The sequence below is a fragment of the Malania oleifera genome, chromosome 5, assembly GCF_029873635.1.
Source record: "Malania oleifera isolate guangnan ecotype guangnan chromosome 5, ASM2987363v1, whole genome shotgun sequence".
NCBI lineage: Eukaryota > Viridiplantae > Streptophyta > Magnoliopsida > Santalales > Ximeniaceae > Malania > Malania oleifera.
The window spans coordinates 54,097,878-54,124,674 of record NC_080421.1 but is presented as its reverse complement, the minus strand read 5'-3'; positions in this window follow the sequence as shown (position 1 = coordinate 54,124,674).

The window sequence follows — 26,797 nt, the reverse complement described above, 5'->3', positions numbered from 1 at the left end:
GCTGAGGAGCGAGGACCGATTAGCTAGGAGGAGAGAGAGAGAACCAGAGAGTACGTATGGAAAGATCCTGGGCTAGAGAGAGAGTAAGAGAGTTAAATCCTAATTTGTAGAGAGAGAGAGAGAGAGAGAGAGAGAGAGAGAGAGAGAGAGATAAATATGAAACTTATGAAAAATTAAGCTTACTCCTCACTTAAGTAAGCTTTGCCTAGGGAAACCCGTTGACAGTTTTCTTGAAACCATCGACGATTTGGTCACTTACCAAACCAATTTTCCTCGTGTTCATATATAAAAACTCTTGGTTGTTGAAACCATCGACAGTTTTCCTGAGATTTCTAAAACCGTTGATGGTTTGGTCTTACCAAACTGTTGTCTTGTTGAAACCGTCGACGATTTTTCCTGAGGTTCCTCAAACCGTCGACGGTTTGGTCCTGTCCCAAATCGTTTCCTTTCTTTTCTTTTCTTTTTCCTTTCTCATTTCTTTCTTTTTCTTTTATTGGCTCAGATTTTTACAGGGAAGCTTAGAAAAATATTTTTGATTCTCTCCTTTACTTTTAAACCCTTTTTGAGCCTTAAAATTCATATTTTTCCTACTCTTTCAATTTGAAAATTCTTCTTAGGAGAAAATTTTGTGGCTTATTGATGGAAGCTTGGAGCATATATCCACTCATATATTTTTCCTTCAAAGGCTCTGTTTTCTTGAGGTAATTTCATTTTAAAAATCTTGAGCATATATTATCTTTCATATATATTGTGCTTAATAGCCTTTTTTATTTTCATGTTTTCCAAAGACCAAAGTTTCTCCTCTACTCTTAATTTGAAAATTTATTTTAGGAGAAAAATATTTTTTGGGGTTTTATTTGATAATGGCTTGAGCTTTTATTTCATTCATAAATATATTGCTTGAAGGCCTTTTATTATTGTGTTTTCCAAAGATTAATTTCTCCTACACTCACTTCTTGAAAATCTTTTTGGAGAAAAATATTTTGGGGTTTTGTTTTAAAACGCTTGAGCATATATATTCAACTTTATATATATATATATATATATATATATATATATATATATTTCTTGATAGCCTTTGTATGGTTTTCAAAGATAATATTTCTCCCATACTCTTCTTTGTAAAAATTATTTTTGGAGAAATATTTTGTTTATCCAAGTAAGGCTTGAGCATATATTTAAATCTCATATATATTTTACTTTTAAGTATTCTTATTTTTAAGGTTAATCATTTAGAAAGAAAACCCAAGTTATCTTATTTTTATTTGAAAATATTTTTGGAGAAGAACTTCTTGGGTTATTTAAGAACTTTGAGCATATATTTAATTGATATATATTGGCCTAAAAAGGTTCTTGAGAAAAGCCTTGAGCATGTATTTAATCATATACATATTTGCTCAAAAGGCTTGTTGATTATTTTTAAAGGTCATTTTAAAAATAATGTCATTTTCCATGCTCTCATGTTTTATTGAAAAATATTTTTTAGAGAAAAATCATAACTCTATTGAGCTTCATGTTTAAATCATATGAGAGTACATTTAGATCTTCAATTTGTCCATCTTCGCTTACTTTGAGAAGCATTCATTTTGTACAAAAAATTCTCATATTTGAGTACCGGTTTGGCTCAAGCCCCATTAGGTGAGTTGGGGAGACTCCACCCCATAAGGAGGAACTAGTTTGGCTCAATCTGGTAATTGAGCTGGGAAGACTCCACCCCGTAAAGAGGAACCAGTTTGACTCAGCTCGGTAATTAAGTTAGGGAGATTCCGCCCCATAAGGAAAAGTGTAAATGGCTTCTGCTCCACCTGTTTAAGTGAGAAGGTTAGCGGAATCCTTGGGGCTTTGCCCAAGGCAAGGACGTAGGCGGGATTGGCCGAACCTCGATAAGAAATCTTGTATCTCTCTCTCTCTCTCTCTCTCTCTCTCTCTCTCTCTCTCATTTAATTTTCGCACTTTAAATTTTGTACGTGTATGCTTGTTCATTCAATGTTATAATTATTTTGCATACACACATTTAATTTAAATGAGATATGCTCCACACGTGTATGCCTGTACTCATTATTTAAATCATTTAACATACACGCTTATATTTTAAATGGGATATGATTTGTGGTGAATGGTAAATTTAATTTAGCCAAAAAATTTTAAAACCCAATTCACTCCCCTCCCCTCTTGGGATCACACCATAACTATCAATTGGTATTAAAGCCCGATTGCAATAAGCCTAACCGTTTTTGCATAAAGATTGCAAGGGATCATATATGTGCTTCCTTGCTTTGAGTGGGACATTTCTTTGCAAATCCTCCACTGCTTTTATTGTGTAGATTTTACTGTTTGAAAATTGAAAATGATTTTTGTAAAATCCATTCGACTAGAGGTTTTGGAAAGTGTCTTTCAAAGTGAATTCTATCCCAAATGTTTTAAATTGCATTGTTTCCCAAATGTTGACCTTATAGGTCACGCCCGGTTTTGATTATGACAAATACTCATTGTTTCTAATGAGTATTTGAGACGTTGTGCAGGAACCTAAACTTATCAAGATCAAGATGCACGTAAAGCAAGTGAAGATTGAAGATCATATCTCATTTTATTGTAATATACAATTCAATCATTTGGTCTGTAATAGTAACTAGGGCTTTGATTGTAATAATTGCATGCATCACCTGCATGATGTAATGTGTAAGCTCATAATGCAAATGACCTTAGAAAGACCTTAGGGGTTACCCTTCAGTCGACCGACACCGGATTTTTTCGGTGTCTTCAAAAGGACTCAGAAATGACCCTAGGACACTCACTCATGCTCATATATGTTAGGCACATTGAATAAGGTGGTTGTGAATCAAAACAAGACCGAAATGTACACTTTGTGCACTTTCGGTTGACCGGCCTATGCAGTTTATTCTGCCCCGGTCGACTGAATCCGGTCTAGGTCAACAATTTAACCTCAGCTCGGTCGACCGAACCATTATATTTCAAATACCCCTGGTCAACCAAAACCCCATGAGGTCAACATTTTGACTTCCTAGTCAACCGAGTGAAAAATGAACTCCAACTGTCTCGTTGACCTAGGGTCCTTGGGAGAAATCCCAATGGTCCGGTCGACCGAATCGCCCAATTCAAAACAACCTAGTCGACCGAACCTCGGTAAAACTGAAAAATCGCCCCGTGCATGTACATTCGGTTGACCAAGTCCCAAGTTCAAAATATGCCCAGTCGACCGACCCATATGAACTTCGGTCAATTGAAATGGTTCTGGTCGACCGGGTCTCTTGGGTTGCCCTGCATTTTTACCGTGGTTAACTTATTTTTATCAAGGTTAAAATACTTAAAACATCATTAATATTTTCTAATAATCTTGGCTATGTCCCCAACGATTATATTTCATGGGGTGTCTATAAATACCCCCTCATTTAGGATTATTAGTAGTATATTAGCAGATTTGATTAGGAAAAATTCTTTGAAAATCCAAAAACCTATAATACTCATTTTCATACTAAAACCACTCATACTTAACTTCTCCTATTACTCATACTCTTTGTAAGTTGATTAAGTGTTTATTGCTATATGTTTGCTCTCCTATTTGTATTTGATTGATTTGATTTTAATGAGAGCTAAACCTAAGTGTTCTTAGGGGGCTTTGTTCATAAGCCTATCCTAGGAAGACTTACCTAAGCTTCTGAGTATTGCATTTTTGTTGCAATATCTTAGAAAGCTTGTATTTGTTTTTGGGTTGCAAAAATATTTTCAAAAACATTCTTAAATATCTTGTTTGATTTATTTGAACATATTTTCTTGAAAAGATATTTGTTTATATGATATTGATCTTTGTTGCAATATTCATTAACTCACATATTATTTGTTGAATACAAAGATTATATATCTTTTGCAAACCAAGCAAACACTTAATTTGATCTTCACGTGATTAAGATATCATGTTGACTAATATACTTGAAACTTCCTTGACATCTTTGTGTGAACACGATTGATTGAATATCTTGAGAAACAAAGACTGTTTGTTTACACTCTCACGCACTCATTATACTGATAGAAAATATTTTGAGAGTTGAAATATTAGACCACACTGAGCTTACATATTAAATCATATTGTGGTGTATGTGACTGAGCGTATCTGGGTACACATCTGCTTTACATGAAAGCACAATCACTGTACCATTCTCTTGTTTAAGCAAAATTGTTGTATTCCAGGCACGAGCCTGAAGATGGAGACTAGCCCTTTGAAATAGTCCCGGATTGGCTTAAACCCGGTTAAGAAAGCTAGGCGCTCCATCCTATTAAGGCGTGTAGGTTGAGGTCAGCCCCACTAATTGACCTGATTGTAAAGGCTAAGGTCGGCCTTGTGCTAATTGACCTGATCGTAATCGGTGCCGCTCCACCCTTAAGTGAGCCTTTAGTGGAACCCTCAGGCTTGGGAGCTAGAGGCAGGGACTTAGACACAGTTGGCCAAACCTCGATAACATATCGTGTATCTGTTTACATTTCCGCACTTTATATTTACCGCACGTATATGTTATGGTATGAATGATGTGCATGATTTAAATTCCGCATATTTTATTTATCGGCACATTTGGAATTGTGTAGAAGACCCTAGGTTACCAAATCATATTAACTTCTAACTTAACCTAGGAGAAAAGTTTAAATTTCCAATTCACCCCCCCCCCCTCTTGGGAATACACCAATTCTAACACCAAATTTGAAAATGAAATGAATGAGCATGACATGATTTTAACGCATATCATTTCGAGTGTCATGCATTATTTATTATGCCTTAGTTACTAATGATTTAACAAAGTTTATAACATGTTCATAGTGCTAAGGATTTTATTTGGGAACCATAAGAGGAATGAAAAAAAACCGAGAGAGAGGAGAACGCCACTTCAAGCTTAAAAGATTAAGAAGGAGTAAATTGAAAAGGTATATTTATTTCCTTCTACTTTCTTGAATATTTCATGCCATGATTCATGTGATATATTTTGTGTTAAATATTTTTTTGAATCATGTGTTAATGTTAGCATGTCATCATATGAGGTTATGTTCAAAGAAATTTTTTTAATACTTGTAAGATGTTAGGATTAGTTGATTAAATAAAAGGGGTAATGGTGATAATATGCTTAAATTGTGTTTTGTGCTTAAAACTTTCAAATCTTAGTATAATGTTGTTATACTAAGAAGTATAGACAAGCAAGCCAATATGTGATCTCAAATGGTAATATCCAATCTAATCGCTTAATATATACATATCATTGATTGGTTAAAAGTTAAATATATTGGCTATAACACGTTTAAACAAATCCCCTTCAAATGGAAAAAAGGAGCTTTATTAGTTGAATAATATTCAATGCTATATGTGCTTTAATATATATATATATATATATATATATATATATATGTTGGTCTTACAAGGCTTAACATCCTGTTTTGATGCTAACAAACAAGAGGAACTTAACATATTTGGTTAAGTGATGACATTTCAGGACTCAATTATGAAAATGCAAGGTCAAGTATTCACAAGAATCCATTGCAAGTTTATACTTCAAAGAAGGATGATCATATGAATTTTAAAGCATGGATTCAAGGATGAGGATCTATTAAAGCTTGAAGAATATGAGAGCATGGATGATAAAAAGTTTAAAGTATATCAAAGCTTGAAGCAAAGAAAGAGAGCTCAAAGAAAAACAAGTATGAAGACTCAAGCACATAGAATGTCTAAAGTCATAAGAAGTCTTTATGTAAGTACTTCATATTTTAAATATCTTTTGAAATATTTTTGAAGCTCATTAGGATGCATCATAAACTTAGAGACCAGTTTTTAAAAATCCTGAAAATTGATTTTGAAAAATTACATTTAAGTCTTTCAAATAACAAGGGTTTAAAAATAAAAATAAAAAATGAAAGTTTTTTCAGAAAATGAAACTAGTCAACCGACTTACCTAAACATGTTATATTTGCTCAGCCAATTGACAAAAACATTAGGTTGAATATTTGTCCTACCAACTGACACTTTTTAACTGTAATCCGTCAGCCGACTAACATGAGGGTCTGTCCAGACGACTAAAATTTTTGAACTAAGTTCATTCAACCGACCGATAATTTCCTAGAATTTATTTTTGGCAAACAAAAGGGCCCCAGTCGCCTGTCCAACCGACTGACCCTATGGGAATTTGAATTTTGAACTTCAATGGAAAAATTCTAAAAATTAGTTTTTCAAATGTGAATGTCATAAAAACTTGGTGGACACTCCAAGTAACTTGGGAAATAAGGAAACTCACTCTTAAAAGTCTATAAATACTCCTTTAACCCAAGGAATTAATTAACCCAAGCATAATATCAACATTCAAGCTCTCTAAATTCAATCTCTCTTGCTCACTCATTGAAAAAATGATTTGCTGAGATAAATTTGAATTGCTGAATCCATTCTACTCTGATCTTTACTACTGATCCTCATCTAAGAAGGAACCTTGGTGAAATCTAATATTGAGCTTCATCTTATTTCACTTTGATATTAAATTCTTGAAGTACATAGTGTTGAATATTGTACTAATCTACTCTGTTTGAGAGTGTTCTTGTACGCAACATTTATTTCATAGTTCTTGTAGTTCTTGGATGATTCAAGGTGTTTGGATCATTGACTAAGCATGGGGTATTGCTTGGAGAGGTGATTACTCAATTGAAGGAGTGCCCAAGCGTGGGGTATCGCTTGGAGAGGTGCAGCTCTAGCCTATTGAATTAGTGTGTAACAGTTTTGTTCCTCCCAGAAAGGAACTGGTTTAGTGAATCCTTTGGTGGTTTGCCAAAGGTGAGGACATATGCTGGGATAAGTCGAACATCGTAAAAAACCCGGTCTCACTCTCTTTCCCTTACTCTCTTTAATTTTCAGCAAATATATAAACTACAAGGATGATTTAAATTTCTTAATCATATATACTACGTAATTTGAAAATTAAGTAAACTTAAGTTTAATTTGGTTTTGAGATTGCAAAAAACGAAAGGGAGTACGTTGGTTGATCAATACTTTGTGGAAACCTCAAAGGTAGTACGTTGATTGGTTAACACCTAAAGACAAATTAACTAAGAGTTTATTTAAATTCTGAGTTGTTGGGAATTTGAGTTGTGGTTTGCATTGAAGAATCAATTTCATTCTCTACAGGGCTTGCATAAAATTTCATATACACAGGGCTGTTAACAAAAGCTAAAAGCTAAATATTAAATTTTGTGGGTTGAACACTTTGGTTGATTGATTGGCTGAATGTTTAAGTTTTGATTTACTTGAGTTGTATTGTGATTAGTTGTGGATTGAATAAAGAACTAAGGATTGGTTGTATGATTGCTGAAATAAAAAAAGGTTAAGAATTCACGGAAAGAATTAAAAGAAAATTTTAAAAACCCAATTCACCCCCCCCCCCCCGGCTCTTGGGACTACACCTTAGTTTTCTATATATATCTTAAATATAGTATAGTTTTGTTCATCACACTGAATTGAGTCTTAGGGCATTTATCATAATACTATAGGTAACATATGACCCTAAACTCATAATGCTCTTAAATGTTTAATCATATTTAAATGCTTCTAGAAGATCAAAAATAAGCCAAATGAGTTTATATCTTTAGAAGGATAAATTTTTTATCAATCCAGTTTAAGTATTAAAAGCCAAATATTACTTGTTGAATATGTAACTCTTTTGGCAAATGAGTTAAATGGAAAAGGGGTGAAAAATAGGCTTAAAGTTCAAAATTTTGCGACCCCTCTAGTTGATCGGCCTATGTAAAATGGTCTGTTTAGCCCAAAAAATTAAAGCCAATATTATTTAGTGAAAATTTGGTGCGTTTAGCTAAATATTTGAAGAATAAATAGGTTCTTCTAAGGAAGAACATGATATAATACATTGGCTACATAATCAAGGGGGAGCAGCATTATTTAAAATTCATCCAATAAGCGCTTAACTGTATTGTTCTTATTGTGTGCACTAGATGCCTACTATCCATTTTGTGCTTAATGCTCATAACATTTGATGAATGTCTTATGTTTTGACATGATTTGCTTGAGTTGAATGCAAATATCCACTGCTTATTAAATGTTTAAATTTATTCTGGTGGATAGTTTATATTGAGCTATCCTGGATGCATGCTTGGATTGAACACCATCTACATGGTAGATGCAGAATATTTGTAAATTGCATGCTAGTAGTTAACTAGGGTCTTGCATGATGAATCAAATGATTATTTTTTTCATGCTAGTTAGTTGACTGAATCCATGCCTCCATAAGACTGATTTTGAATTCTAAATATTTCTATAAGTCTTGTGTAGTTTCAGAGTAGTGACCATGATGAACATAGTATTTTAATATTAAACGGTCACTTAATCTAGTTCATGCCCAGTGTCATTATCAAACTTTTATAATTGTTGCATGATAAAAAGGATCATCCGCATACTATTCTAAATGGTTAATATTACGCCTTTTCATGTTGAATGATCATGTTTGAATTTTATTGCATGCTGGTTAGCCTTTAGGAAATCTTTATAATGCATGTTGAATTGATTTAATAAGACTAGTACATGTTGAATCCAAAATGCTATACAAATTAATCACATGTACGCATTTTATAATCTTAGAATGGACTAGTTCATGGACACCATTTGATCCAAATATTTGGGTTATATACTTTCACTCAAGATCTAAATGGAAAAACATCATCCTTTTAATTAGACGTCTCATATTTTGATGATGGTCCATAAACTAGGATAAATGCATGACATTGGGGTAGTTCTCACTTCACACACATTCTTTTGAGTTGCGTTATCATCTTTTAAAACCCCAAATGAATACTTATTGAATAATCTGGAGTATAGCCTGATTGGCTATTGTATTCTAACTTAAAATGCAATATGTCATGTTATGTGCTGAGTGCTTAATATTTGCTACATGCTAAAATCTTTTAAAGGATGAATATATGATGCATGCTAAATGAAAACCATCCTTGGACTAAATGCAAGTATGTGTGTATGCAAATATATAGGAAGAGCTTAAGCCTCATCCTTAAGAAAAAGGATTAAATTCACCTACCCCATGGACTCATTTGCTTCATAATGGCTTTTTTTTTTTTTTTTTTTTTTTTGAGTCCGAAGCTTTTTCTGAATACCTTGAACATCATATCCTGTCTCTACTGAATCAATTTTGATATGGATTGTTTATGATATGGATGAACACCTTGCATGACTTAATGTTAATTTTCTAAAGCACGTGTGTTCTATAGAAAAGACCCTACTAGTTGGTTAAAATGTTTAATCTATAACCAGTAGAATTATTTTAAGGATCTAAAATGTTTGCTTATACTAAAATAATGAATTTTTCCCAATTAGTATTAGCATTAGTATAAGTAGCTAATTGCATCTAAGCTAGGTTTTGAATCGATAGGGGGAGCTTTCAAACTCAAAATCCTATCTTGTGTGCTCACCCACATTTTTGGCTTAGATCTGTTTTGAAATTTTTTTTGTGGCTTGCATACTTTAAAACATGATGATTTTAATGAAAATCTTAAGTGATAACTTGTTGCTTGCCACAATCTTTTAAAATTTGCCATATGATCTTATTCTGAAATTTTTATAATATTTTTTAGGATCTATATGGTTGTATTTTTCTAGTCAAATGTTGTTTTGTGCTTAAATGACTACCAAAAAAATTGAGCTTGGTAAAACCATTATGTTAAAGTTTCTTTTTCACCAAGTATAATCCCCAAATACTTATTGATAATATCAAAGGGGGATATTTTCTTTAAAAAAAAAAATTTCTTTGGCAAGAACTAAACTTATATAGGCTATATCTTATTTCTTACTTGTGTGTTTAAATGAATTAATGACATGCACTATTTGATATCTAATATTCTTATGTGTCATGAAATTTTTGTTAAGGGTTGTTGACCTTATAGGTCATATCCCGTTTTGATTATGACAAATACTTTGATATTTAATGGTTGATGAGTTTGTGTGCAGGACCAATCGGAAGTATCAAATGGTGCACGCACATGGGCTTGAATAAGATAAAGACCCAGACCTTTTATTTGTTGTAATATCATTTTGGGTCTGTAATAGTAAATAGAATATGGTCTATAATAATTAATGTCTTACCTACATGGTAGGATCGATAAGCTCAAGACCGTCAACCGACGCTGAATTTTTTCGGTGTCCTCAAAAAGACCTAGAATGACCCTAGGATTCACATGCATGCATAAACATATATGCTTATATGAATAGGGTGAATGTATAAGGGAATTGGAACCGAAATGCATTAAAAATGCATGTTTGGCCGACCAAACTTTCATAGTGTAAATCTGTCGGTCGACTAAACCAGTCAAGCGGTCAACATTTTGACCATAGCTTAGTCGACCGTACTGTACCAAGTTCATATGACTTGGTCGACCGAACTCCCACTGAGTCAACGTTTAACTCCTCAGTCGACCGACCAAATTTAAATGGGCAATGCCCTGGTCGACCGAACTTCATAGTTCAAAAATCACCTGGTCGACCGAACCGCGCAAAAATGAAAAAATCACCTTGGAACCCTTAGTCTGGTCAACCAAACTTTTAGTTCAACTTTCGCCTGGTCAACTGAACTTGGTCACCTGGTCAACCAAACCTCGCGTCCGATCAACCGGTGCTCTCAGGTCGGAAATTATTTTTTACCGCAGTTAAAATTTTTAAATGGGGTTAATTGTGCTAAAACGTTTTAAAACAATCCTAATGATTCCCTACATGTCTTGAATGGTTATATTTTTTGCGGAACTCTATATATACCCCCTCATTTGCAAAAATTAGTGTATAATTAGCAAAAACAATTAGAAAATTTTATCTGATTTTCAAAAGCCATATTTCTCACATTCAAGCTTCATTTCTTCATTCTTACTAATCCTCATTGCAAACTTTGCTAAGTAAGAGTGCTATTGTGAGTTTTTGGTTAAACTTACACTCTCGTTAGTTCTAGTTGATTGAGATATATTTTTCAACTAAGAGTAAGCTTGAGTTTTTTCTAGGAGACTTCATTAATAAGTATTCCATAGGAAAAACTTCGTAGAGCTTGTGAGTTTTGCATCATCATTGCAATACTCAAGAGTTCGTATTGTTTTTTGTTTGTGAAATAAATTTTTACGAACTATTTTCAAATATCCTGAAATTAGCAATAGCTTCCCAAGAGGGGGAGTGAATTGGCTTTTAAAATTTCTTTTAATTCTTTTTTAGAATTCTTAAACTTATTTTTTTTCTTTTAACCAATTCGTGACTAATTTGTTTAATTTGTTAAGCACTCAAGAACTTACTTTCTTTACTTAATTTTTAACCATACAAACATCCAATCATTCAACCAAACCAATCAACTAAAATTATAAAGTAAACAAACAAGCCAATACACAACACTTATGTAATATAACAACTCAAGATGGTTGTTTGTTTATATTTGCCAAATTTGAACCAAGCCCTATAGTGAATGAGAATTTATGCTTGTTGATGTAAAGCCCGGTGTAGATGAATCAAATCACTCTTTCCAAATATTTAGAACTCAAATAAACTCTGGTTAAATTTATCTTTGGGATGTTAACCAAGTAACGTACTCCCGTAAGGTTTCCACAAGATATGGTGTAACCAGCGTTTTCCCTTTCGATTTCCGCAACCCAAATCAAAATTAAACCTTAAGTTTCTTTGATTTCCAAATATTACGTAGTATATATGATTATCAAATAAACCATCCACGCAATTTAAATATGCTGAAAATAAAGAGTAAGGGAAAAAGAGAATGAGATGGAGATTTTTACGAGGTTCGGCTTATACCCAGCCTACGTCCTTGCCCTTGGCAATCCACCAAACGATTCACTAAACCTGTTCCATTGACAGGTGGAATGAACCTTTAGAACCTCCTTGGTTAAGGCTAGAGCCCCCCTTTTCCAAACGATATTCCCTCGTTCAGTCACTCCTTTAGGCTAGAGCCCGCCTCTCTAAGCAATATCCCCTTACTTAGCCAACGATCCAAACAATCCTTGGAACGTAAAAGAACTATAAGAAATACAAGATAAGATCTACGTACAAGTATACTCTCTTAAAAAGCAAGCTAGTACAATTTCAGCACTATATACTTAAATGTAAAATAGCAATATGAAATACAATGAAGCTCAAGTGTAGAATTCACCAATATCCTTCTTAGATGAGGATGAGCAGTAGAAATTCAGAGGAGGAAGGATTAGCACTTCAAAATATCTCAGCAAAATAGTTTTGCAATGAGTGAACAAGAGAGCATTGGAAGAACAAGAGTGCTTTCAGCTTTACAAGCAGATTTTTCAATTCTTGGATGAGTTTTGATTTGCAAAACTATGTATTTATAGGCTTTCAAAATTGTTTACATGTTAAAAAAGCTTCCTTAGAGAGTTTCCCAATTTTTTAGAAAGTTTGGAGCTCAAACGGTTATATTTTAAAATATTAGAATTTAAAAAATTTGCCCGTTGAACAGTATTCAGATGTTTGATAGCAGTGACCTTGCTTTAGTGTTTTGGCCATAACTTTTTCTCTGTAACTCCAAATTAGGATTTTTTTGATTTCAAAAGAAAGCTAATAGAAAATAATACAACTTTCATGTTGAACACATTTTAAAATAATAAAATTTTGATATAAAAAAATTCACCTCAATGCGGCTGTATAAAAATTGACAACATTTGGAAGAACCCTTTTTTTGTGCTTTTCATTCCAAAAATAATTCTAACCTCTTTAAAATAATTTTTGAATTTATAAAAATATTTTACAGATATTTTAAAAGGTATTTTAGGTCCAAGAAGTTAACCTAAGAGTTTCAAAATATTTCATACGATATTTTAAACATTAAAGTACTTACATGAAAACTTCTAAGACTTTTCTCATTTTAGGTTCTTGAGTCTTCATGCTTTGTCCTTGGATTGAGTTCATATTTTCTTCAAGCTTCCATATTCTTTGAGCTTTCTCACTTTGCCTTTCTTTGGCTCTTTGGACTTTAATATGCCTTGACTTTCAACAACTCATTCATGTTCTCATATTCTTCAAGGTTTCATATATCATCTTTAAATCCATGCTTTGACTCATTTAAGCTTCATTCGATCCTTGTGAGCACTTTCACCTTACTTTTTCATATGTGAGCCCTGAAATAACATTACTCACACAAATACATTAAATTTCACTTGTTTGTTAGCATCAAAATAAGATAACAAGATTTTAAGCCTTGTAAGGCCAACAATCTCCCCCTTTTTGATGATGACAAACAAGGAGCAAAAATTTGAGTAAGCCTTAAAAAAAAGCTCCCCCTTTCAATAAGCTTGATCTTAATAAATTCAATATTAATTTCATCAATCATGCTCATCACTTTCTTTTGGTTTTACAAGCTTTTTCAATCAATATTAAATACTTAAATACTTCTTTTGAATAGATATAATGTTTATGCTCAATTATGCTCAATTTTTGCTTCATAACTTCTCCCCCTTTTTCCATCAATCAAAAAGAAAAGAAATTATTTAAATTCAAATACAAATCATTTTAAGCATATCAATAACCATGTATTCCTAACATATGTACACACTCAAGTTATTGTTTTTCAATATAGCATGTGTAGTGTGTAGCTCACCGCATTTATTCAAGATACCAACTAATATTAATTTGATGGTTTTTATGATACCAATTTAAAATTTTAAAAAATTAATTCATGATATTAATTGATTAATGATTCATGACACTCCCCCTGAATTCAATACATTCAGTTTTGTTATTAATTTTGCTTTTATCATCCCATGTAAAATATTGAATCATATCATATATCAAATATCAATATCATGCTAAGATCATCAATGTCACATCATGCTCATAGACATAATCATGCTCATAAATAATTTGACTTTGTGATACCAAGTGAGCTTTTAGATTTGATATCTATTGAAATTTTTAACATGTGAAACCAAAAATACTTTATAGATACCAAAGCTTAATATCACATAATGTATAGCTCATGGATACCAATATAACTACTATTATCTTTCATAGCTCATAGATAAAGAGCAGTATGTTTATCCAAGTGATTCATTTAAAATCATGCATGTTCAAGAATTACCCTTATATCAAAAATTTATGCTTAAGCTCAATAATCTCATTCTCAATTTTCAACATAGTGAGCCATACTTTTCAATATAAATCAAGTCAAGTTAATTAATACACATGTAGCATATCAATACATCACATGTAGGCAAGTAAGCATGTAGCATGTAACATCAAGGCACTTATATAATAAGCTTAGATTTGATATTTTCTTTATATTTTCTTAAGTTAAGCCTTGTAAAGAGTAATCCTATGATTTTGGCCAACAATGTCATTTTCTATTTTATATATGTGTGAAGTCATTATTTCATTTTTGGTACCCATATTTTCTTGGGTCCGGAGGATTTTTCAAGAGAGGTTTCTTTTATTTTCCATACTTATTTGGTTTTAACACCTTTCCTCTTAAACGGACATTCAAACTTTATATGCCCCTTTTTCTTGCATTGATAGCATATGATGTTTGTGTAAGCATTAGAAGATGTGCAAGTATAATCTTTGGATTCTTTCAAGAAATATCCCATGTAAGAATTCTTTTTCTTTTTATTTTCAATTCCATTGAAACCAATGCCTTCTTTATTTAAAGACATTCTTTGTAAGTCAATCATCTTATCAAGATTTTCATTTCCTTTAGTGAAGTTATGAATGATCTTATCTTTATCTTCAATCTGACTCTTGAGATTTTCTATCTCTTTCTTGTTATCAACCTTCTTTTGTGATTTCTCTAACTCTAGAGATAATTTTCTTATTCTATCCTCTAATTCAGAAATATACATATCTTTCTCATATACGGTAGAGGATAGAGATCAAAAGTCTTCTATCATTTGTTCATTCTTGATTTCTAGTTTTTCAATTTTCAAGTTGTTTTCTTTTTCAGCAAGATTTTTGGATTCTATTTCTTTCTTTACTGATTCATACTTATGTTCTAATTGCTTGAGTTTTGAGTCTTTATCTCTTTCAGCATTCTTTAAGAATTCTAACTCTTTCATTAGACTTTCATTCTTATTCTTCAATGAGGTGTTTTGTTTATTTGCTTTCATCAGCATCTTATGTACTTTGAATAGATCATTTTGAAGTTCATCATAAGATGGCATACCCTCATCACTTGATTCATTACTACCAGAGTTATTTGAAGATTTAGTTGAGGAGTTTTCCTTGTTATCCCATGCCATAAAGCACGTGTAAGCAATCTCTTGATCACTTATTTCATTCTCTGAACTACTTGTACTATCCCAAGTAGTGGCTTTCATAGCCTTCTTGTTTTTATTTTTAGATCCTTTCTTTAATAGTGGACATTCCGGTTTTAAATGTCCAGCTTTATTGCAATTATAGCATGTAGGAGTTTTATTTTTAGATTTCTTTTTGCTGATTTCTTCTTCTGATTCATCTAATTTAGATTTTTGATTTCTTCTCTTGAATTTGTTTCTCCTTCTTAGTATCCTTGCTAGCTTTTTAGATATGAAGGCTTCTTCATCTTCATCCATTTCACTACTTGAGTTTTCTTTTAAGGCTTTAAAGGCTATTTTTTCTTGGGCTTTGTTTTTCCCACTCTTTTCATTCATTACCATTTCGTATGTGAGGAGAGAACCTATAAGCTCATCTAAGGATGTATTTTTCATATTTCTACCTTCCGTGATAGCAGTAGCCTTTGGTTCCCACATGGAGGGAAGGCCTCGTAGAATTTTTCTTATCATCTCATAAGTAGTGTAAGTTTTTCCTAAGGCATTTAGGGAATTTATTATATGAGTGAACCTAGTAAACATATTTGCAATTGATTCATCTGGGTTCATCTTAAAGGCTTCATACTCGCTTGTGAGCATATCAACCCTATTATCCCTAACATCCGTTGTTCTTTCATAAGTAACTTCTAACTTATCCCATATTTCCTTAGTTGATTTACAAGCCATTACTCGATTAAATTCATTAGCATCTAAAGCACAATATAACGCATTCATAGCACTAGCATTAACTTGTAGTATCTTATAGTCTAGGTTGGTCATATCATTTTTCTCTTTGGGAACTTGTTTTCCATCAACTATCTTAGTGCGAATTTGGTCACCTTCCATGACTACTTCCCATGCTTTCCAGTTCATGGTTTGAAGATATATTTGCATTCTCTTTTTCCAAAAAGTGTAGTTCAAACCACAAAAGATTGGTGGCCTAAGTGAAGATTGTCCCTCTCCAAAGGGAGCTAAGCCTAAGTTAGCCATTACGATCTTTCTGCAGCTTCTAGTTAAAAGTTGCTATAACCCCGCTCTGATACTAATTGAAATTAGGAATAGCTTCCCAAGCGGGGGGGTGAATTGGCTTTTAAAATTTCTTTTAATTCTTTTTTAGAATTCTTAAATTTATTTTTTTTTCTTTTAACCAATTCGTGACTGATTTGTTTAATTTGTTAAGCACTCAAGAACTTACTTTCTTTACTTAATTTTTAACTATACAAACATCCAATCATTCAACCAAACCAATCAACTAAAATTATAAAGTAAACAAATAAGCCAATACACAACACTTATGTAATATAACAACTCAAGATGGTTGTTTGTTTATATTTGCCAAATTTGAACCAAGCCCTGTAGTGAATGAGAATTTATGCTTGTTGATGTAAAGCCCTGTATAGATGAATCAAATCACTCTTTCCAAATATTTAGAACTCAAATAAACTCTTGATAAATTTATCTTTAGGATGTTAACCAAGTAACGTACTCCCGTAAGGTTTCCGCAAGATATGGTGTAACCAGCGTACTCCCTTTCGATTTCCGCAACCCAAATCAAAATTAAACCTTAAGTTTCTTTGATTTCCAAATATTACGTAGTATATATGATTATCAAATAAACCATCCATGCAATTTAAATATGCTGAAAATAAAGAGTAAGGGAAAGAGAGAATGAGATGGAGATTTTTACGAGATTCGGCTTATACCCAGCCTACGTCCTCGCCCTTGGCAATCCACCAAACGATTCACTAAACCTGTTCCATTGACAGGTGGAACGAACCTTTAGAACCTCCTTGGTTAAGGCTAGAGCCCGCCTTTTTCAAACGATATTCCCTCGTTCAGTCACTCCTTTAGGCTAGAGCCCACCTCTCTAAGCAATATCCCCTTACTTAGCCAATGATCCAAATAATCCTTGGAACGTAAAAGAACTATAAGAAATACAAGATAAGATCTGCGTACAAGTATACTCTCTTAAAGAGCAAGTTAGTACAATTTCAGCACTATATACTTAAATGTAAAATATCAATATGAAATACAATGAACCTCAAGTGTAGAATTCACCAATATCCTTCTTAAATGAGGATGAGCAGTAGAAATTCAGAGGAGGAAGGATTAGCACTTCAAAATATCTCAGCAAAATAGTTTTGCAATGAGTAAACAAGAGAGCTTTGGAAGAACAAGAGTGCTTTCAGTTTTACAAGCAGATTTTTCAATTCTTGGATGAGTTTTGATTTGAAAAACCATGTATTTATAGGCTTTCAAACTTGTTTCCACTTTGAAAAAGTTTCCTTAGAGAGTTTCCCAATTTTTTATAAAGTTTGGAGCTCAAACGGCTATATTTTAAAATATTAGAATTTAAAAAATTTGCCCGTTGAACAGTGTTCAGATGTTTGACAACAGTGACCTTGTTTCAGTGTTTTGGCCATACGTTTTCTATATAACTCCAAATTAGGTTTTTTTGGTGTCAAAAGAAATATAAGAGAAAATACTACAATTTTCATGTTGAACACATTTTAAAGTAATGAGATTTTGATATAAAAAAATTCACCTCAATGCGGCTGTATAAAAACTGACAACATTTGGAAGAACTCTCTTTTTGTGCTTTTCATTCCAAAAATGATTCTAACCTTTTTAAAATAATTTTTGACTTTATAAAAATATTTTTCAGATATTTTAAAACGTATTTTAGGTCCAAGAAGTTAACCTAAGAGTTTCAAAATATTTCAAACGATATTTTAAACATTAAAGTACTTACATGAAAACTTCTAAGACTTTTCTCATGTTAGGTTCTTGAGTCTTCATGCTTTGTCATTGGATTGAGTTCATCTTTTCTTCAAGCTTCCATATTCTTTGAGCTTTCTCACTTTGCCTTTCTTTGGCTCTTTGGACTTCAATATGCCTTGGCTTTCAACAACTCATTCATGTCCTCATATTCTTCAAGGTTTCATATATCATTTTAAATTCATGCTTTGACTCATTTAAGCTTCATTTGATCCTTGTGAGCACTTTCACCTTACTTTTTCATATGTGAGCCCTGAAATAACATTACTCACACAAATTCCTTAAATTTCACTTGTTTGTTAGCATCAAAACAAGATAACAAGATTTTAAACCTTGTAAGGCCAACATATCATGTGTGCTTATTTTTGAGAAAAACGTTTTTGGGATATTTTTCTTGTGAAGATATTTGTTATTATACCTTTTGATTGATAATATCATCTTGACACAAAAATCAAATAATTTTTACATACCGATTTCAAATATCTTATATGGTTTATTTGGATAAAAATATTTGTTAAAGGTATTTGAAAGTGTGCTTGAAGATAAACACTATTTTACAAATCAACTTCAAGTATCTCTTGTGATTTATTGTGAGAAAAATATATGTTGAGGATATTTGAAGCATGCTTGAGATCTTTGTTTTTGCACTGCGATTGAAATCATCATTTTGACACCAAGATCATATCATTTACACTCTCACGCACTAATTGCAATATTTGCATAAATATTTGAAAGTAGACACTAAGACTATGTTGAGCTTATCAAATCCTATCTTTTGGTAGTGCATTGATTGTATTGTGCGTATTGTAGTGCATATCTGCTTAGTTGAGAAGCACATTTGTTGTACACAAATTTTATTGAGAAATCTATTGTATTCCAGGCGTGGTATGAGGGGGCGGTAATCCAACCCAGAAGGATTGTGTAGGTTGAGGTCAGCCCTGTGTTAATTGACCTGGTTGTAAAGGTTAAGGTCAGCACTGTGCTAATTGAACTGGTTGTTTAGGTGCCGCTCCACCCATTAAGTGAGCCTATAATGGTAATCCTTGTGCTTGTTAGCCAAGGCGGGGACGTAGGCAGTTTGTCGAACCTCGATAACATTTCTGAGTGTCATCTCTTTTACTGCTTTATTGTGCATGCTTGGTTAAATTTCTATCATAGTTTAAATTCCATTGTATATTTACATTGATTTATTTTACAGGTACTAGATTGACCTTAGGCTTGTGTAATACTGTTGTTAGTGGATTAACTTAGGGAATAAAATTTTTAAATACCAATTCACCCCCCCCCCTCTTGGGATTGCACTAAAACTAATAATTGGTATTAGAGCCTCGTAACTTAGACTTAGACATCATTTAGTTAAAAGATCATGATGGCTTGTGTTAGTGCATCCCCTTCATATGAGGGAATATTGGTCACACACCCACCAGTATTCTGTGGTGAAAACTATGCTATATGGAAATTCATAATGACTGTGTATGTGAAAGCCTTAAATTGAAAATTTTGGAAAGTCATTGATCAGGGTAATTGTGTGCCTATGAAATCTATCGGGTGTACTGATTTTCCTAAATCTGAGTATGAACTGAATGATCATGATAGGAACTTAGTGCAGGTAAATTTTGATGTCATGAATACCTTACTGCATGCTTTAGATTTTAATGTTTTATATGAGGTTATGGCATGTAGCAATGCTAAGCAGATCTAGGATGAACTTGAGATAAGATATGGAGTGTCCATGTAAAAGGAAGTCATCTCTCCTTGCGACTCAAGCTCCACTGATCTTGAGGGAGGTAACCAGTGTTTTTTAGCTTTAACTGATAATGAGGTTGTCTCTATTCCTTTTGCGTTAGTAGAAAAATCTAAAAATGATTCATACACTAAATTGAATGATATGTCTAATTGTGAATCATGTGATAGTACTGATAATGAAAGCATGCCTACTTATGAAGAACTAAAAATTGAATATATTAGAATTCGTAAGTCACTTGTTAAATCTAACAAAAGATATACTGCTTTGAAAAACAAGTATGAGACATCTTTGAAAGAATGTGAATCAAAAATTCTTGTTGAAAAGGAAAATGATTTAAAAATCTAATAGTTATTAAACAAGAATGAAAAATTAGAAAAAGATTTGAATGTTGTAAGATCTCAAATTTCAAGTGATAATAAAAAGGATCTTCTCATTTCAGAATTTGAGCGTAAATCAAACACAATGTCCAATGAATTCATAAAATTACAAAGTGTTTGCAAAGACTTGAAAAACTCAAAAATTCAAGATCTAGAAAAGAAAATAGAAGACTTGTGTAAGATCATCCATACATTCACTAGAGGTAAAGAAAAATTTGACAAACTCTTAGGCTCACAAAAGATGACCTTAGATAAGGAGGATATAGGTTTAAATGGAATTGAAAATAGGAAAAGGAAGAACCTATACATGGGGTACTTTGTAAAAGAATTGAAACACTATGCTAGTACCTCTTCCAGTCCATACACTCACACCACATGTGTCTTATGTAAAAAGAAGGGGCACGTAAAATTTGATTTCCCGTTTAAAAGAAAATGTGTAAAACCCAAACGAGCATGGAAAGTCAAAGAATCACCAACTCCTAACCCATCAAGAATAAAAGATAGAAAAATGGCATGGGTTGTTAAGAAAACAAACCCCTTGAAATTCAAGGAAGAATTTACTCAAACAGGAATTACTTGATCACATAATTCTTCCTTAGCGTTTAGGATTAGCTATAGGGGATAGTGTCATCTAAAAGCTTAGGAAGTGGTTCGGGCTGAAACCGTAAAAACTTAGTATTTATCCACTATTTAAAATTTTTACATACTAAGGATCTTGAAAAGTTAAGCCGATATGGAAACTCAAGCAAAATAACCAATCTAAACTTAATGCATATATTCATTGGTTAAAATATGAAATCATTGGCTATAGCTTAATTAAAATCTGCTTCCAAATAGACAAAAGCATCCTTGCTCTTAATGCTTAATTTGTGCTTGAATTCTTATGTTAAGCATACTCTGTCCATTGCACAAGTTTTGAGTTGTAGGAAATGAATTCTTCCAGTTTAACATCTTAACCTAAACTCATATTGAATGCCTAAAATGCCTAATAAATTTATTTTGTCATCACTCTAGGTTAAGTACTTTTGATCATAACTCCTTATTTATTTGGTACTTACTAATAGACATTTTTCTTGAAATCAAAATTAGAGGCATTCACTAAAGAATTCAAATTTTATTGACAAATCAAGATATCTTCTTTGAACTTTAAATGTAAAAATCCTCTAATTTTAGTTCATCTCCTCCATAGGAAATCTTTACCTTACCACAATCACATCAGGTAAAGATCCATCCTCTCATTGGTTTGTATCCTTGCTCCAAATTTGTGATCATATCTAATGGATACACTCCAACCACCAAAGAGCGTCGGTTACTAATTATTCATATCCTCCAAAATACTCTTTGCCAGAACAAGTTAGGACATATTCTTTAGTATGCTTATCTTGTACAATGTCCAGCTACTACCAAAATACTCTTCTGAACATTATAGATATTAAAACTTTAAGAGTATTTATTTTAATTTGCTTCATAAGCTCTCAAACATTAAATAAAATCCATCAGACCTTCATCCTCATGAATTAAGTTGAATGGCTAAATTTGTTGCCTAGGTCTCAATCTAGATGAATGTATCAAAATTCAAGTAGACCTATGCACATGCAGTTTAAATCAAAAGTCATTCCAACTTGGGGCCTCTCATGTATTGTAAATCATAAGAAAAGAGGCAAATATAGGCTTAGAACTCTCAAAGAAATATTCATTGTGACTTTTTGATCCGTTAAGCCTAAGAACTCAAAGCCAAGCATATATCATTAAAAATCCAGATCTCTTGGCTAAATGATTTGAAAAATAAGAAAAATACATTAAAAGAGTCGAGTACATAATTGAGGGGGAGCATTCATCTTTCATATCTACATTCATTAAAATGCTCTCATATTTTTATTTCATGCTTGAATGTCCATATGAGTACTACACTGATTTCCTAACTATCCATGGTTATTTATTGTTCATGGTATCTAGTTGGATAGTTTACATTTTATATGGACAGTTGATTATACTACCTGATTACATGCTTAGTTTAGAATGCATTTTGCATGGCAGATGCAGTTGATGTGAATTGCATACTGGTAGTGAATTATAGGTTCTCGTGTGCCTTAAACTAAAATATAAATTGTTTGTTTGAACCTATCAGGTACAGGTTTTATGGAAAAATGTCTTATTTACAAACGGCATCCTGCCGAAATTTCTCCAGGATTTTTCCATATAAAACCTTGTGTTAAAGATGAATATGATAAATTAATGTTAAAATATTTTTTAAAGGATGAGTGAAAACTAATTGAAAATTAAGTTTCATCCTAACATAATCATCAGGTAGTTAGAGAAGCTCAACTCCATTCCTATAGAAAGATCATAAACAATTCATATGCATCAATTCACATTTTTGAATATTGAGGCCCTTCATAATACCCTGAACATTATATCATGCACGTAAAGTTCTATGATTTAATATGAAATATACTTGGGTCATGAATTGCATAGAATGCCTTAATATCTATTTCCGATGCAATTGTTGTCTATAGGGATGACTATACTGATTAAAGATTAATATTGTTAATAAATATCCAATATAGTTATTGAAGAATGGTTTGTGTGCTCACTTATACTTTTGCGTATTCAATGAAATCAATCCCTTGCAAAGTATAAGTAATTTATTGTATCTAAGCAACAGTTCAAATTGATAGGGGGAGCATCTAAAATTAAAATGCATATCATATTATACGCACAAGCTTTTCAAGCTTAGATATGGTTTAAATATAGTGTGGCATGTGCTTAAATGAAATGATCTCTGAGAAAATTTTAAGTTCAAATTTGTTGTTTTGCCACAGTCAGTTGTTTTTGCCATATGATCTTGCATGTAATTATTAAATCTTTAGGATCATCATGGTTGTGTTTTTCTGGTTATACTTTTGTATGTGCTTAATTGACAAACTAGAAAATTTGTGCTTCCTTGTTTTAAATTAAAGCTTCTTTTTCAGCAAGCAAGCCCCTAGTACTTTAAGCAAACATCGTAAAGGGGATACATATGTATATATATATATACTTATTGTAATACTTTATGGCAAGAACTAATTTCAAAACTAAATTTTTTTCTCTCTTTCCTTATTATAATTATTGTTATATACATATATGGTTTTAAAGTCACATAATTGGTTCTATAACTATACATAAAAATGCATGTGAACTAGTTAGACTGTGCTTATGCTCAAACCTATTCTTTATATACTGCATGTCTTTAAATTCAAATTTTCTGTGGGTCTCATGAAATGCTTAAATCGTAATGGTTTGAGGATATTTCTGGTTTAACTATGTTTTTCATGTCATTTAAATATTTTAATATCAGTTATATAGTTTGTGTGCTTAATTATTAAATCTATCATGACTTTATACTCTATGAATTTGTTTGTGCTATAAAATGCATGACTATCATATCTCTTGCATGATTGATAGTTATATTTATGTTTTGAGAAAACTAAACTGTTTGAGTAAGTAGTTGTAGATATATTGTCAATATATTACTCAATCAGGTCATTTGTATACAGGTATTTTAGGGAAAAATGTCTATTTTCAAACGGCATACTGCCGAATTTTCTAAAAACCTTTTTTCTAAACATATCCTGTATTCAGATGATTATTTGCCTGTATACTTAAATATTTATTTAAGCGCCTTTTTTGTTGTTTCCAAAAGGGCGAGAAGTAGGCAAGTATTTGTCATCATCAAAAAAAGGGAGATTGATGACCTTATAGGTCACATCTCATTTTGATTATGACAAATACTTTGATATTTAATGGTTGATGAGCTTGTGTGCAAGACCAATCGGAAGTATCATATGGTGCACGCACATGGGCTTGAAGAAGATAAAAACCCAGACCTTTTATTTTTTGTAATATCATTTTGGGTCTATAATAGTAAATAGGATATGGTTTGTAATAATTAATCTTTTACCTGCATGGTAGGATCAATAAGCTCAAGACCGTCAACCAAGACCGAATTTTTTTGGTGTCCTCAAAAAGACCTAGAATGACCCTAGGATTCACATGCATGCATAAACATATATGCTTATATGAATAGAGTGAATGTATAAGGGAGTTGGAACCGAAATGCATTAAAAATGTATGTTTAGTCGACCGAACTTTCATAGTGTAAATTTGTCGATCGGCTGAACCGGTCAAGCGGTCAACATTTTGACCATAGCTCAGTCGACCGTACTGTACCAAGTTCATATGACTTGGTCGATCGATCTCCCACCGAGTCAACGTTTGACTCTTCGGTCGACTGACCAAATTTAAATAGACAACGCCCTAGTCGACCGAACCCACACATGGGAGAATCCAACGCCCTAGTCGACCGAACTTCATAGTTCAAAAATCACCTAGTCGACCGAACCGCACGAAAATGGAAAAATTGCCTTGGAACCGTTAGTCTGGTCAATCAAACTTTTAGTTCAACTTTCGCCCGATCGACCGAACTTGGTCACCTGGTCAACCGAACCTCGCGTCCGGTCGACTGGTGCTCTCGGGTTGGACATTATTTTTTACCGCAGTTAAAGTTTTTAAACGGGGTTAATTGTGATAAATGTTTTAAAACAATCCTAATAATTCCCTACATGTCCTAAACAGTTATATTTTTAAGTAACTCTATATATACCCCCTCATTTGCAAAAATTAGTGTATGATTAGCAAAAACAAAATTGCCTTGGAACCGTTAGTCTGGTCAATCAAACTTTTAGTTCAACTTTCGCCCGATCGACCGAACTTGGTCACCTGGTCAACCGAACCTCGCGTCCGGTCGACTGGTGCTCTCGGGTTGGACATTATTTTTTACCGCAGTTAAAGTTTTTAAACGGGGTTAATTGTGATAAAATGTTTTAAAACAATCCTAATAATTCCCTACATGTCCTAAACAGTTATATTTTTAAGTAACTCTATATATACCCCCTCATTTGCAAAAATTAGTGTATGATTAGCAAAATCAATTAGCAAATTTTCTCTGATTTTCAAAAGCTCAATTTCTCACATTCAAGCTTCATTTCTTCATTCTTACTTATCCTCATTGCAAACCTTGTTAAGTAAGAGTGCTATTGTGAGTTTTTGGTTAAGATTACACTCTTGTTAGTTCTAGTTGATTGAGATACATTTTTTATCCGAGAGTAAGCTTGAGTTTTTTCTAGGAGACCTCATTAATAAGTCTTCCGTAGGAAAAACTTTATAGAGCTTGTGAGTTTTGCATCATCATTGCAATACTCAAGAGTTCGTATTGCTTTTTGTTTGTGAAATAATTTTTTACGAACCATTTTCAAATATCCCATATGCTTATTTTTGAGAAAAATGTTTTTGGGATATTTTTCTTGTGAAGATCTTTGTTATTGTACCTTTTGATTAATAATATCATCTTGACACAAATATCAAATAATTTTTACAAACCAATTTCAAATATCTTGTGTCGTTTATTTGGAGAAAAATATTTGTTGAAGGTATTTGAAAGTGTGCTTGAAGATAAACACTATTTTACAAATCAACTTCAAATATTTCTTGTCATTTATTGTGAGAAAAGTATTTTTTGAGGATATTTGAAGATGCTTAATATCTTTGTTAGTACACTGCAATTGAAATCATCATTTTGACACAAAGATCATATCATTTACACTCTCATGCACTGATTGCAATATTTGCATAAATATTTGAGAGTAGACACTAAAACTATGCTAAGCTTATCAAATCTTGTCTTTTGGTAGTGCATTGATTATACTGTGCGTATTGTAATACATATCTGCTTAGTTGAGAAGCACATTTGCTGTACACAAATTTTATTAAGAAAGCTATTGTATTCCAGGCATGGCCTGAGGGGGCGGTAATCCAGCCCAGAAGGATTGTGTAGGTTGAGGTTAGCCCTGTGTTAATTGACCTGGTTGTAAAGGTTGAGGTCAGCCCTGTGCTAATTAACCTAATTGTTTAGGTGCTGCTCCACCCATTTAGTGAGCCTATAGTGGTAATCCTTGTGCTTGTTAGCAAAGGTAGGGATGTGTGCAGTTCGCTAAACCTTGATAACATTTCTAGGTGTCATCTCCTTTACTGCTTTATTGTGCATGCTTGGTTAAATTTCTATTGCAGTTTAAATTCCTTTGTATATTTACAATGATTTATTTTACAGGCACTAGATTGACCTTAGGCTTGTGTAATACTGTTGTTAGTGGATTGTCCTAGGGAATAAAATTTTTAAATACCAATCATCCCCCCCCCCCCCCTGGGGATTGCACCAAAGCTAACAAGGGCTTTGGAGTTTAAATGGGTTTCTTATCAAAGAAGTTATTTTTAGCCCTTTTTCTAATGACAAAAGGGGGAGACGTTTTTGAACAAAATTTTTTTCCTTCGCATTTGATATCTCCCTGCCCTTTTGCTTTTAACAAAATTGAAAATGATAAATATGCTTAATTGAATATATCTTAAGAAAACTTCAAACATAAAATGCACATTTGAACCAAACTAATCTTAAAATGTTAAACTTGAAAAGTTATGAAGTCTTCATGTTTATATATGAGCTGTATTGAATACTGTTTTTAAATTATGCATATTGTGA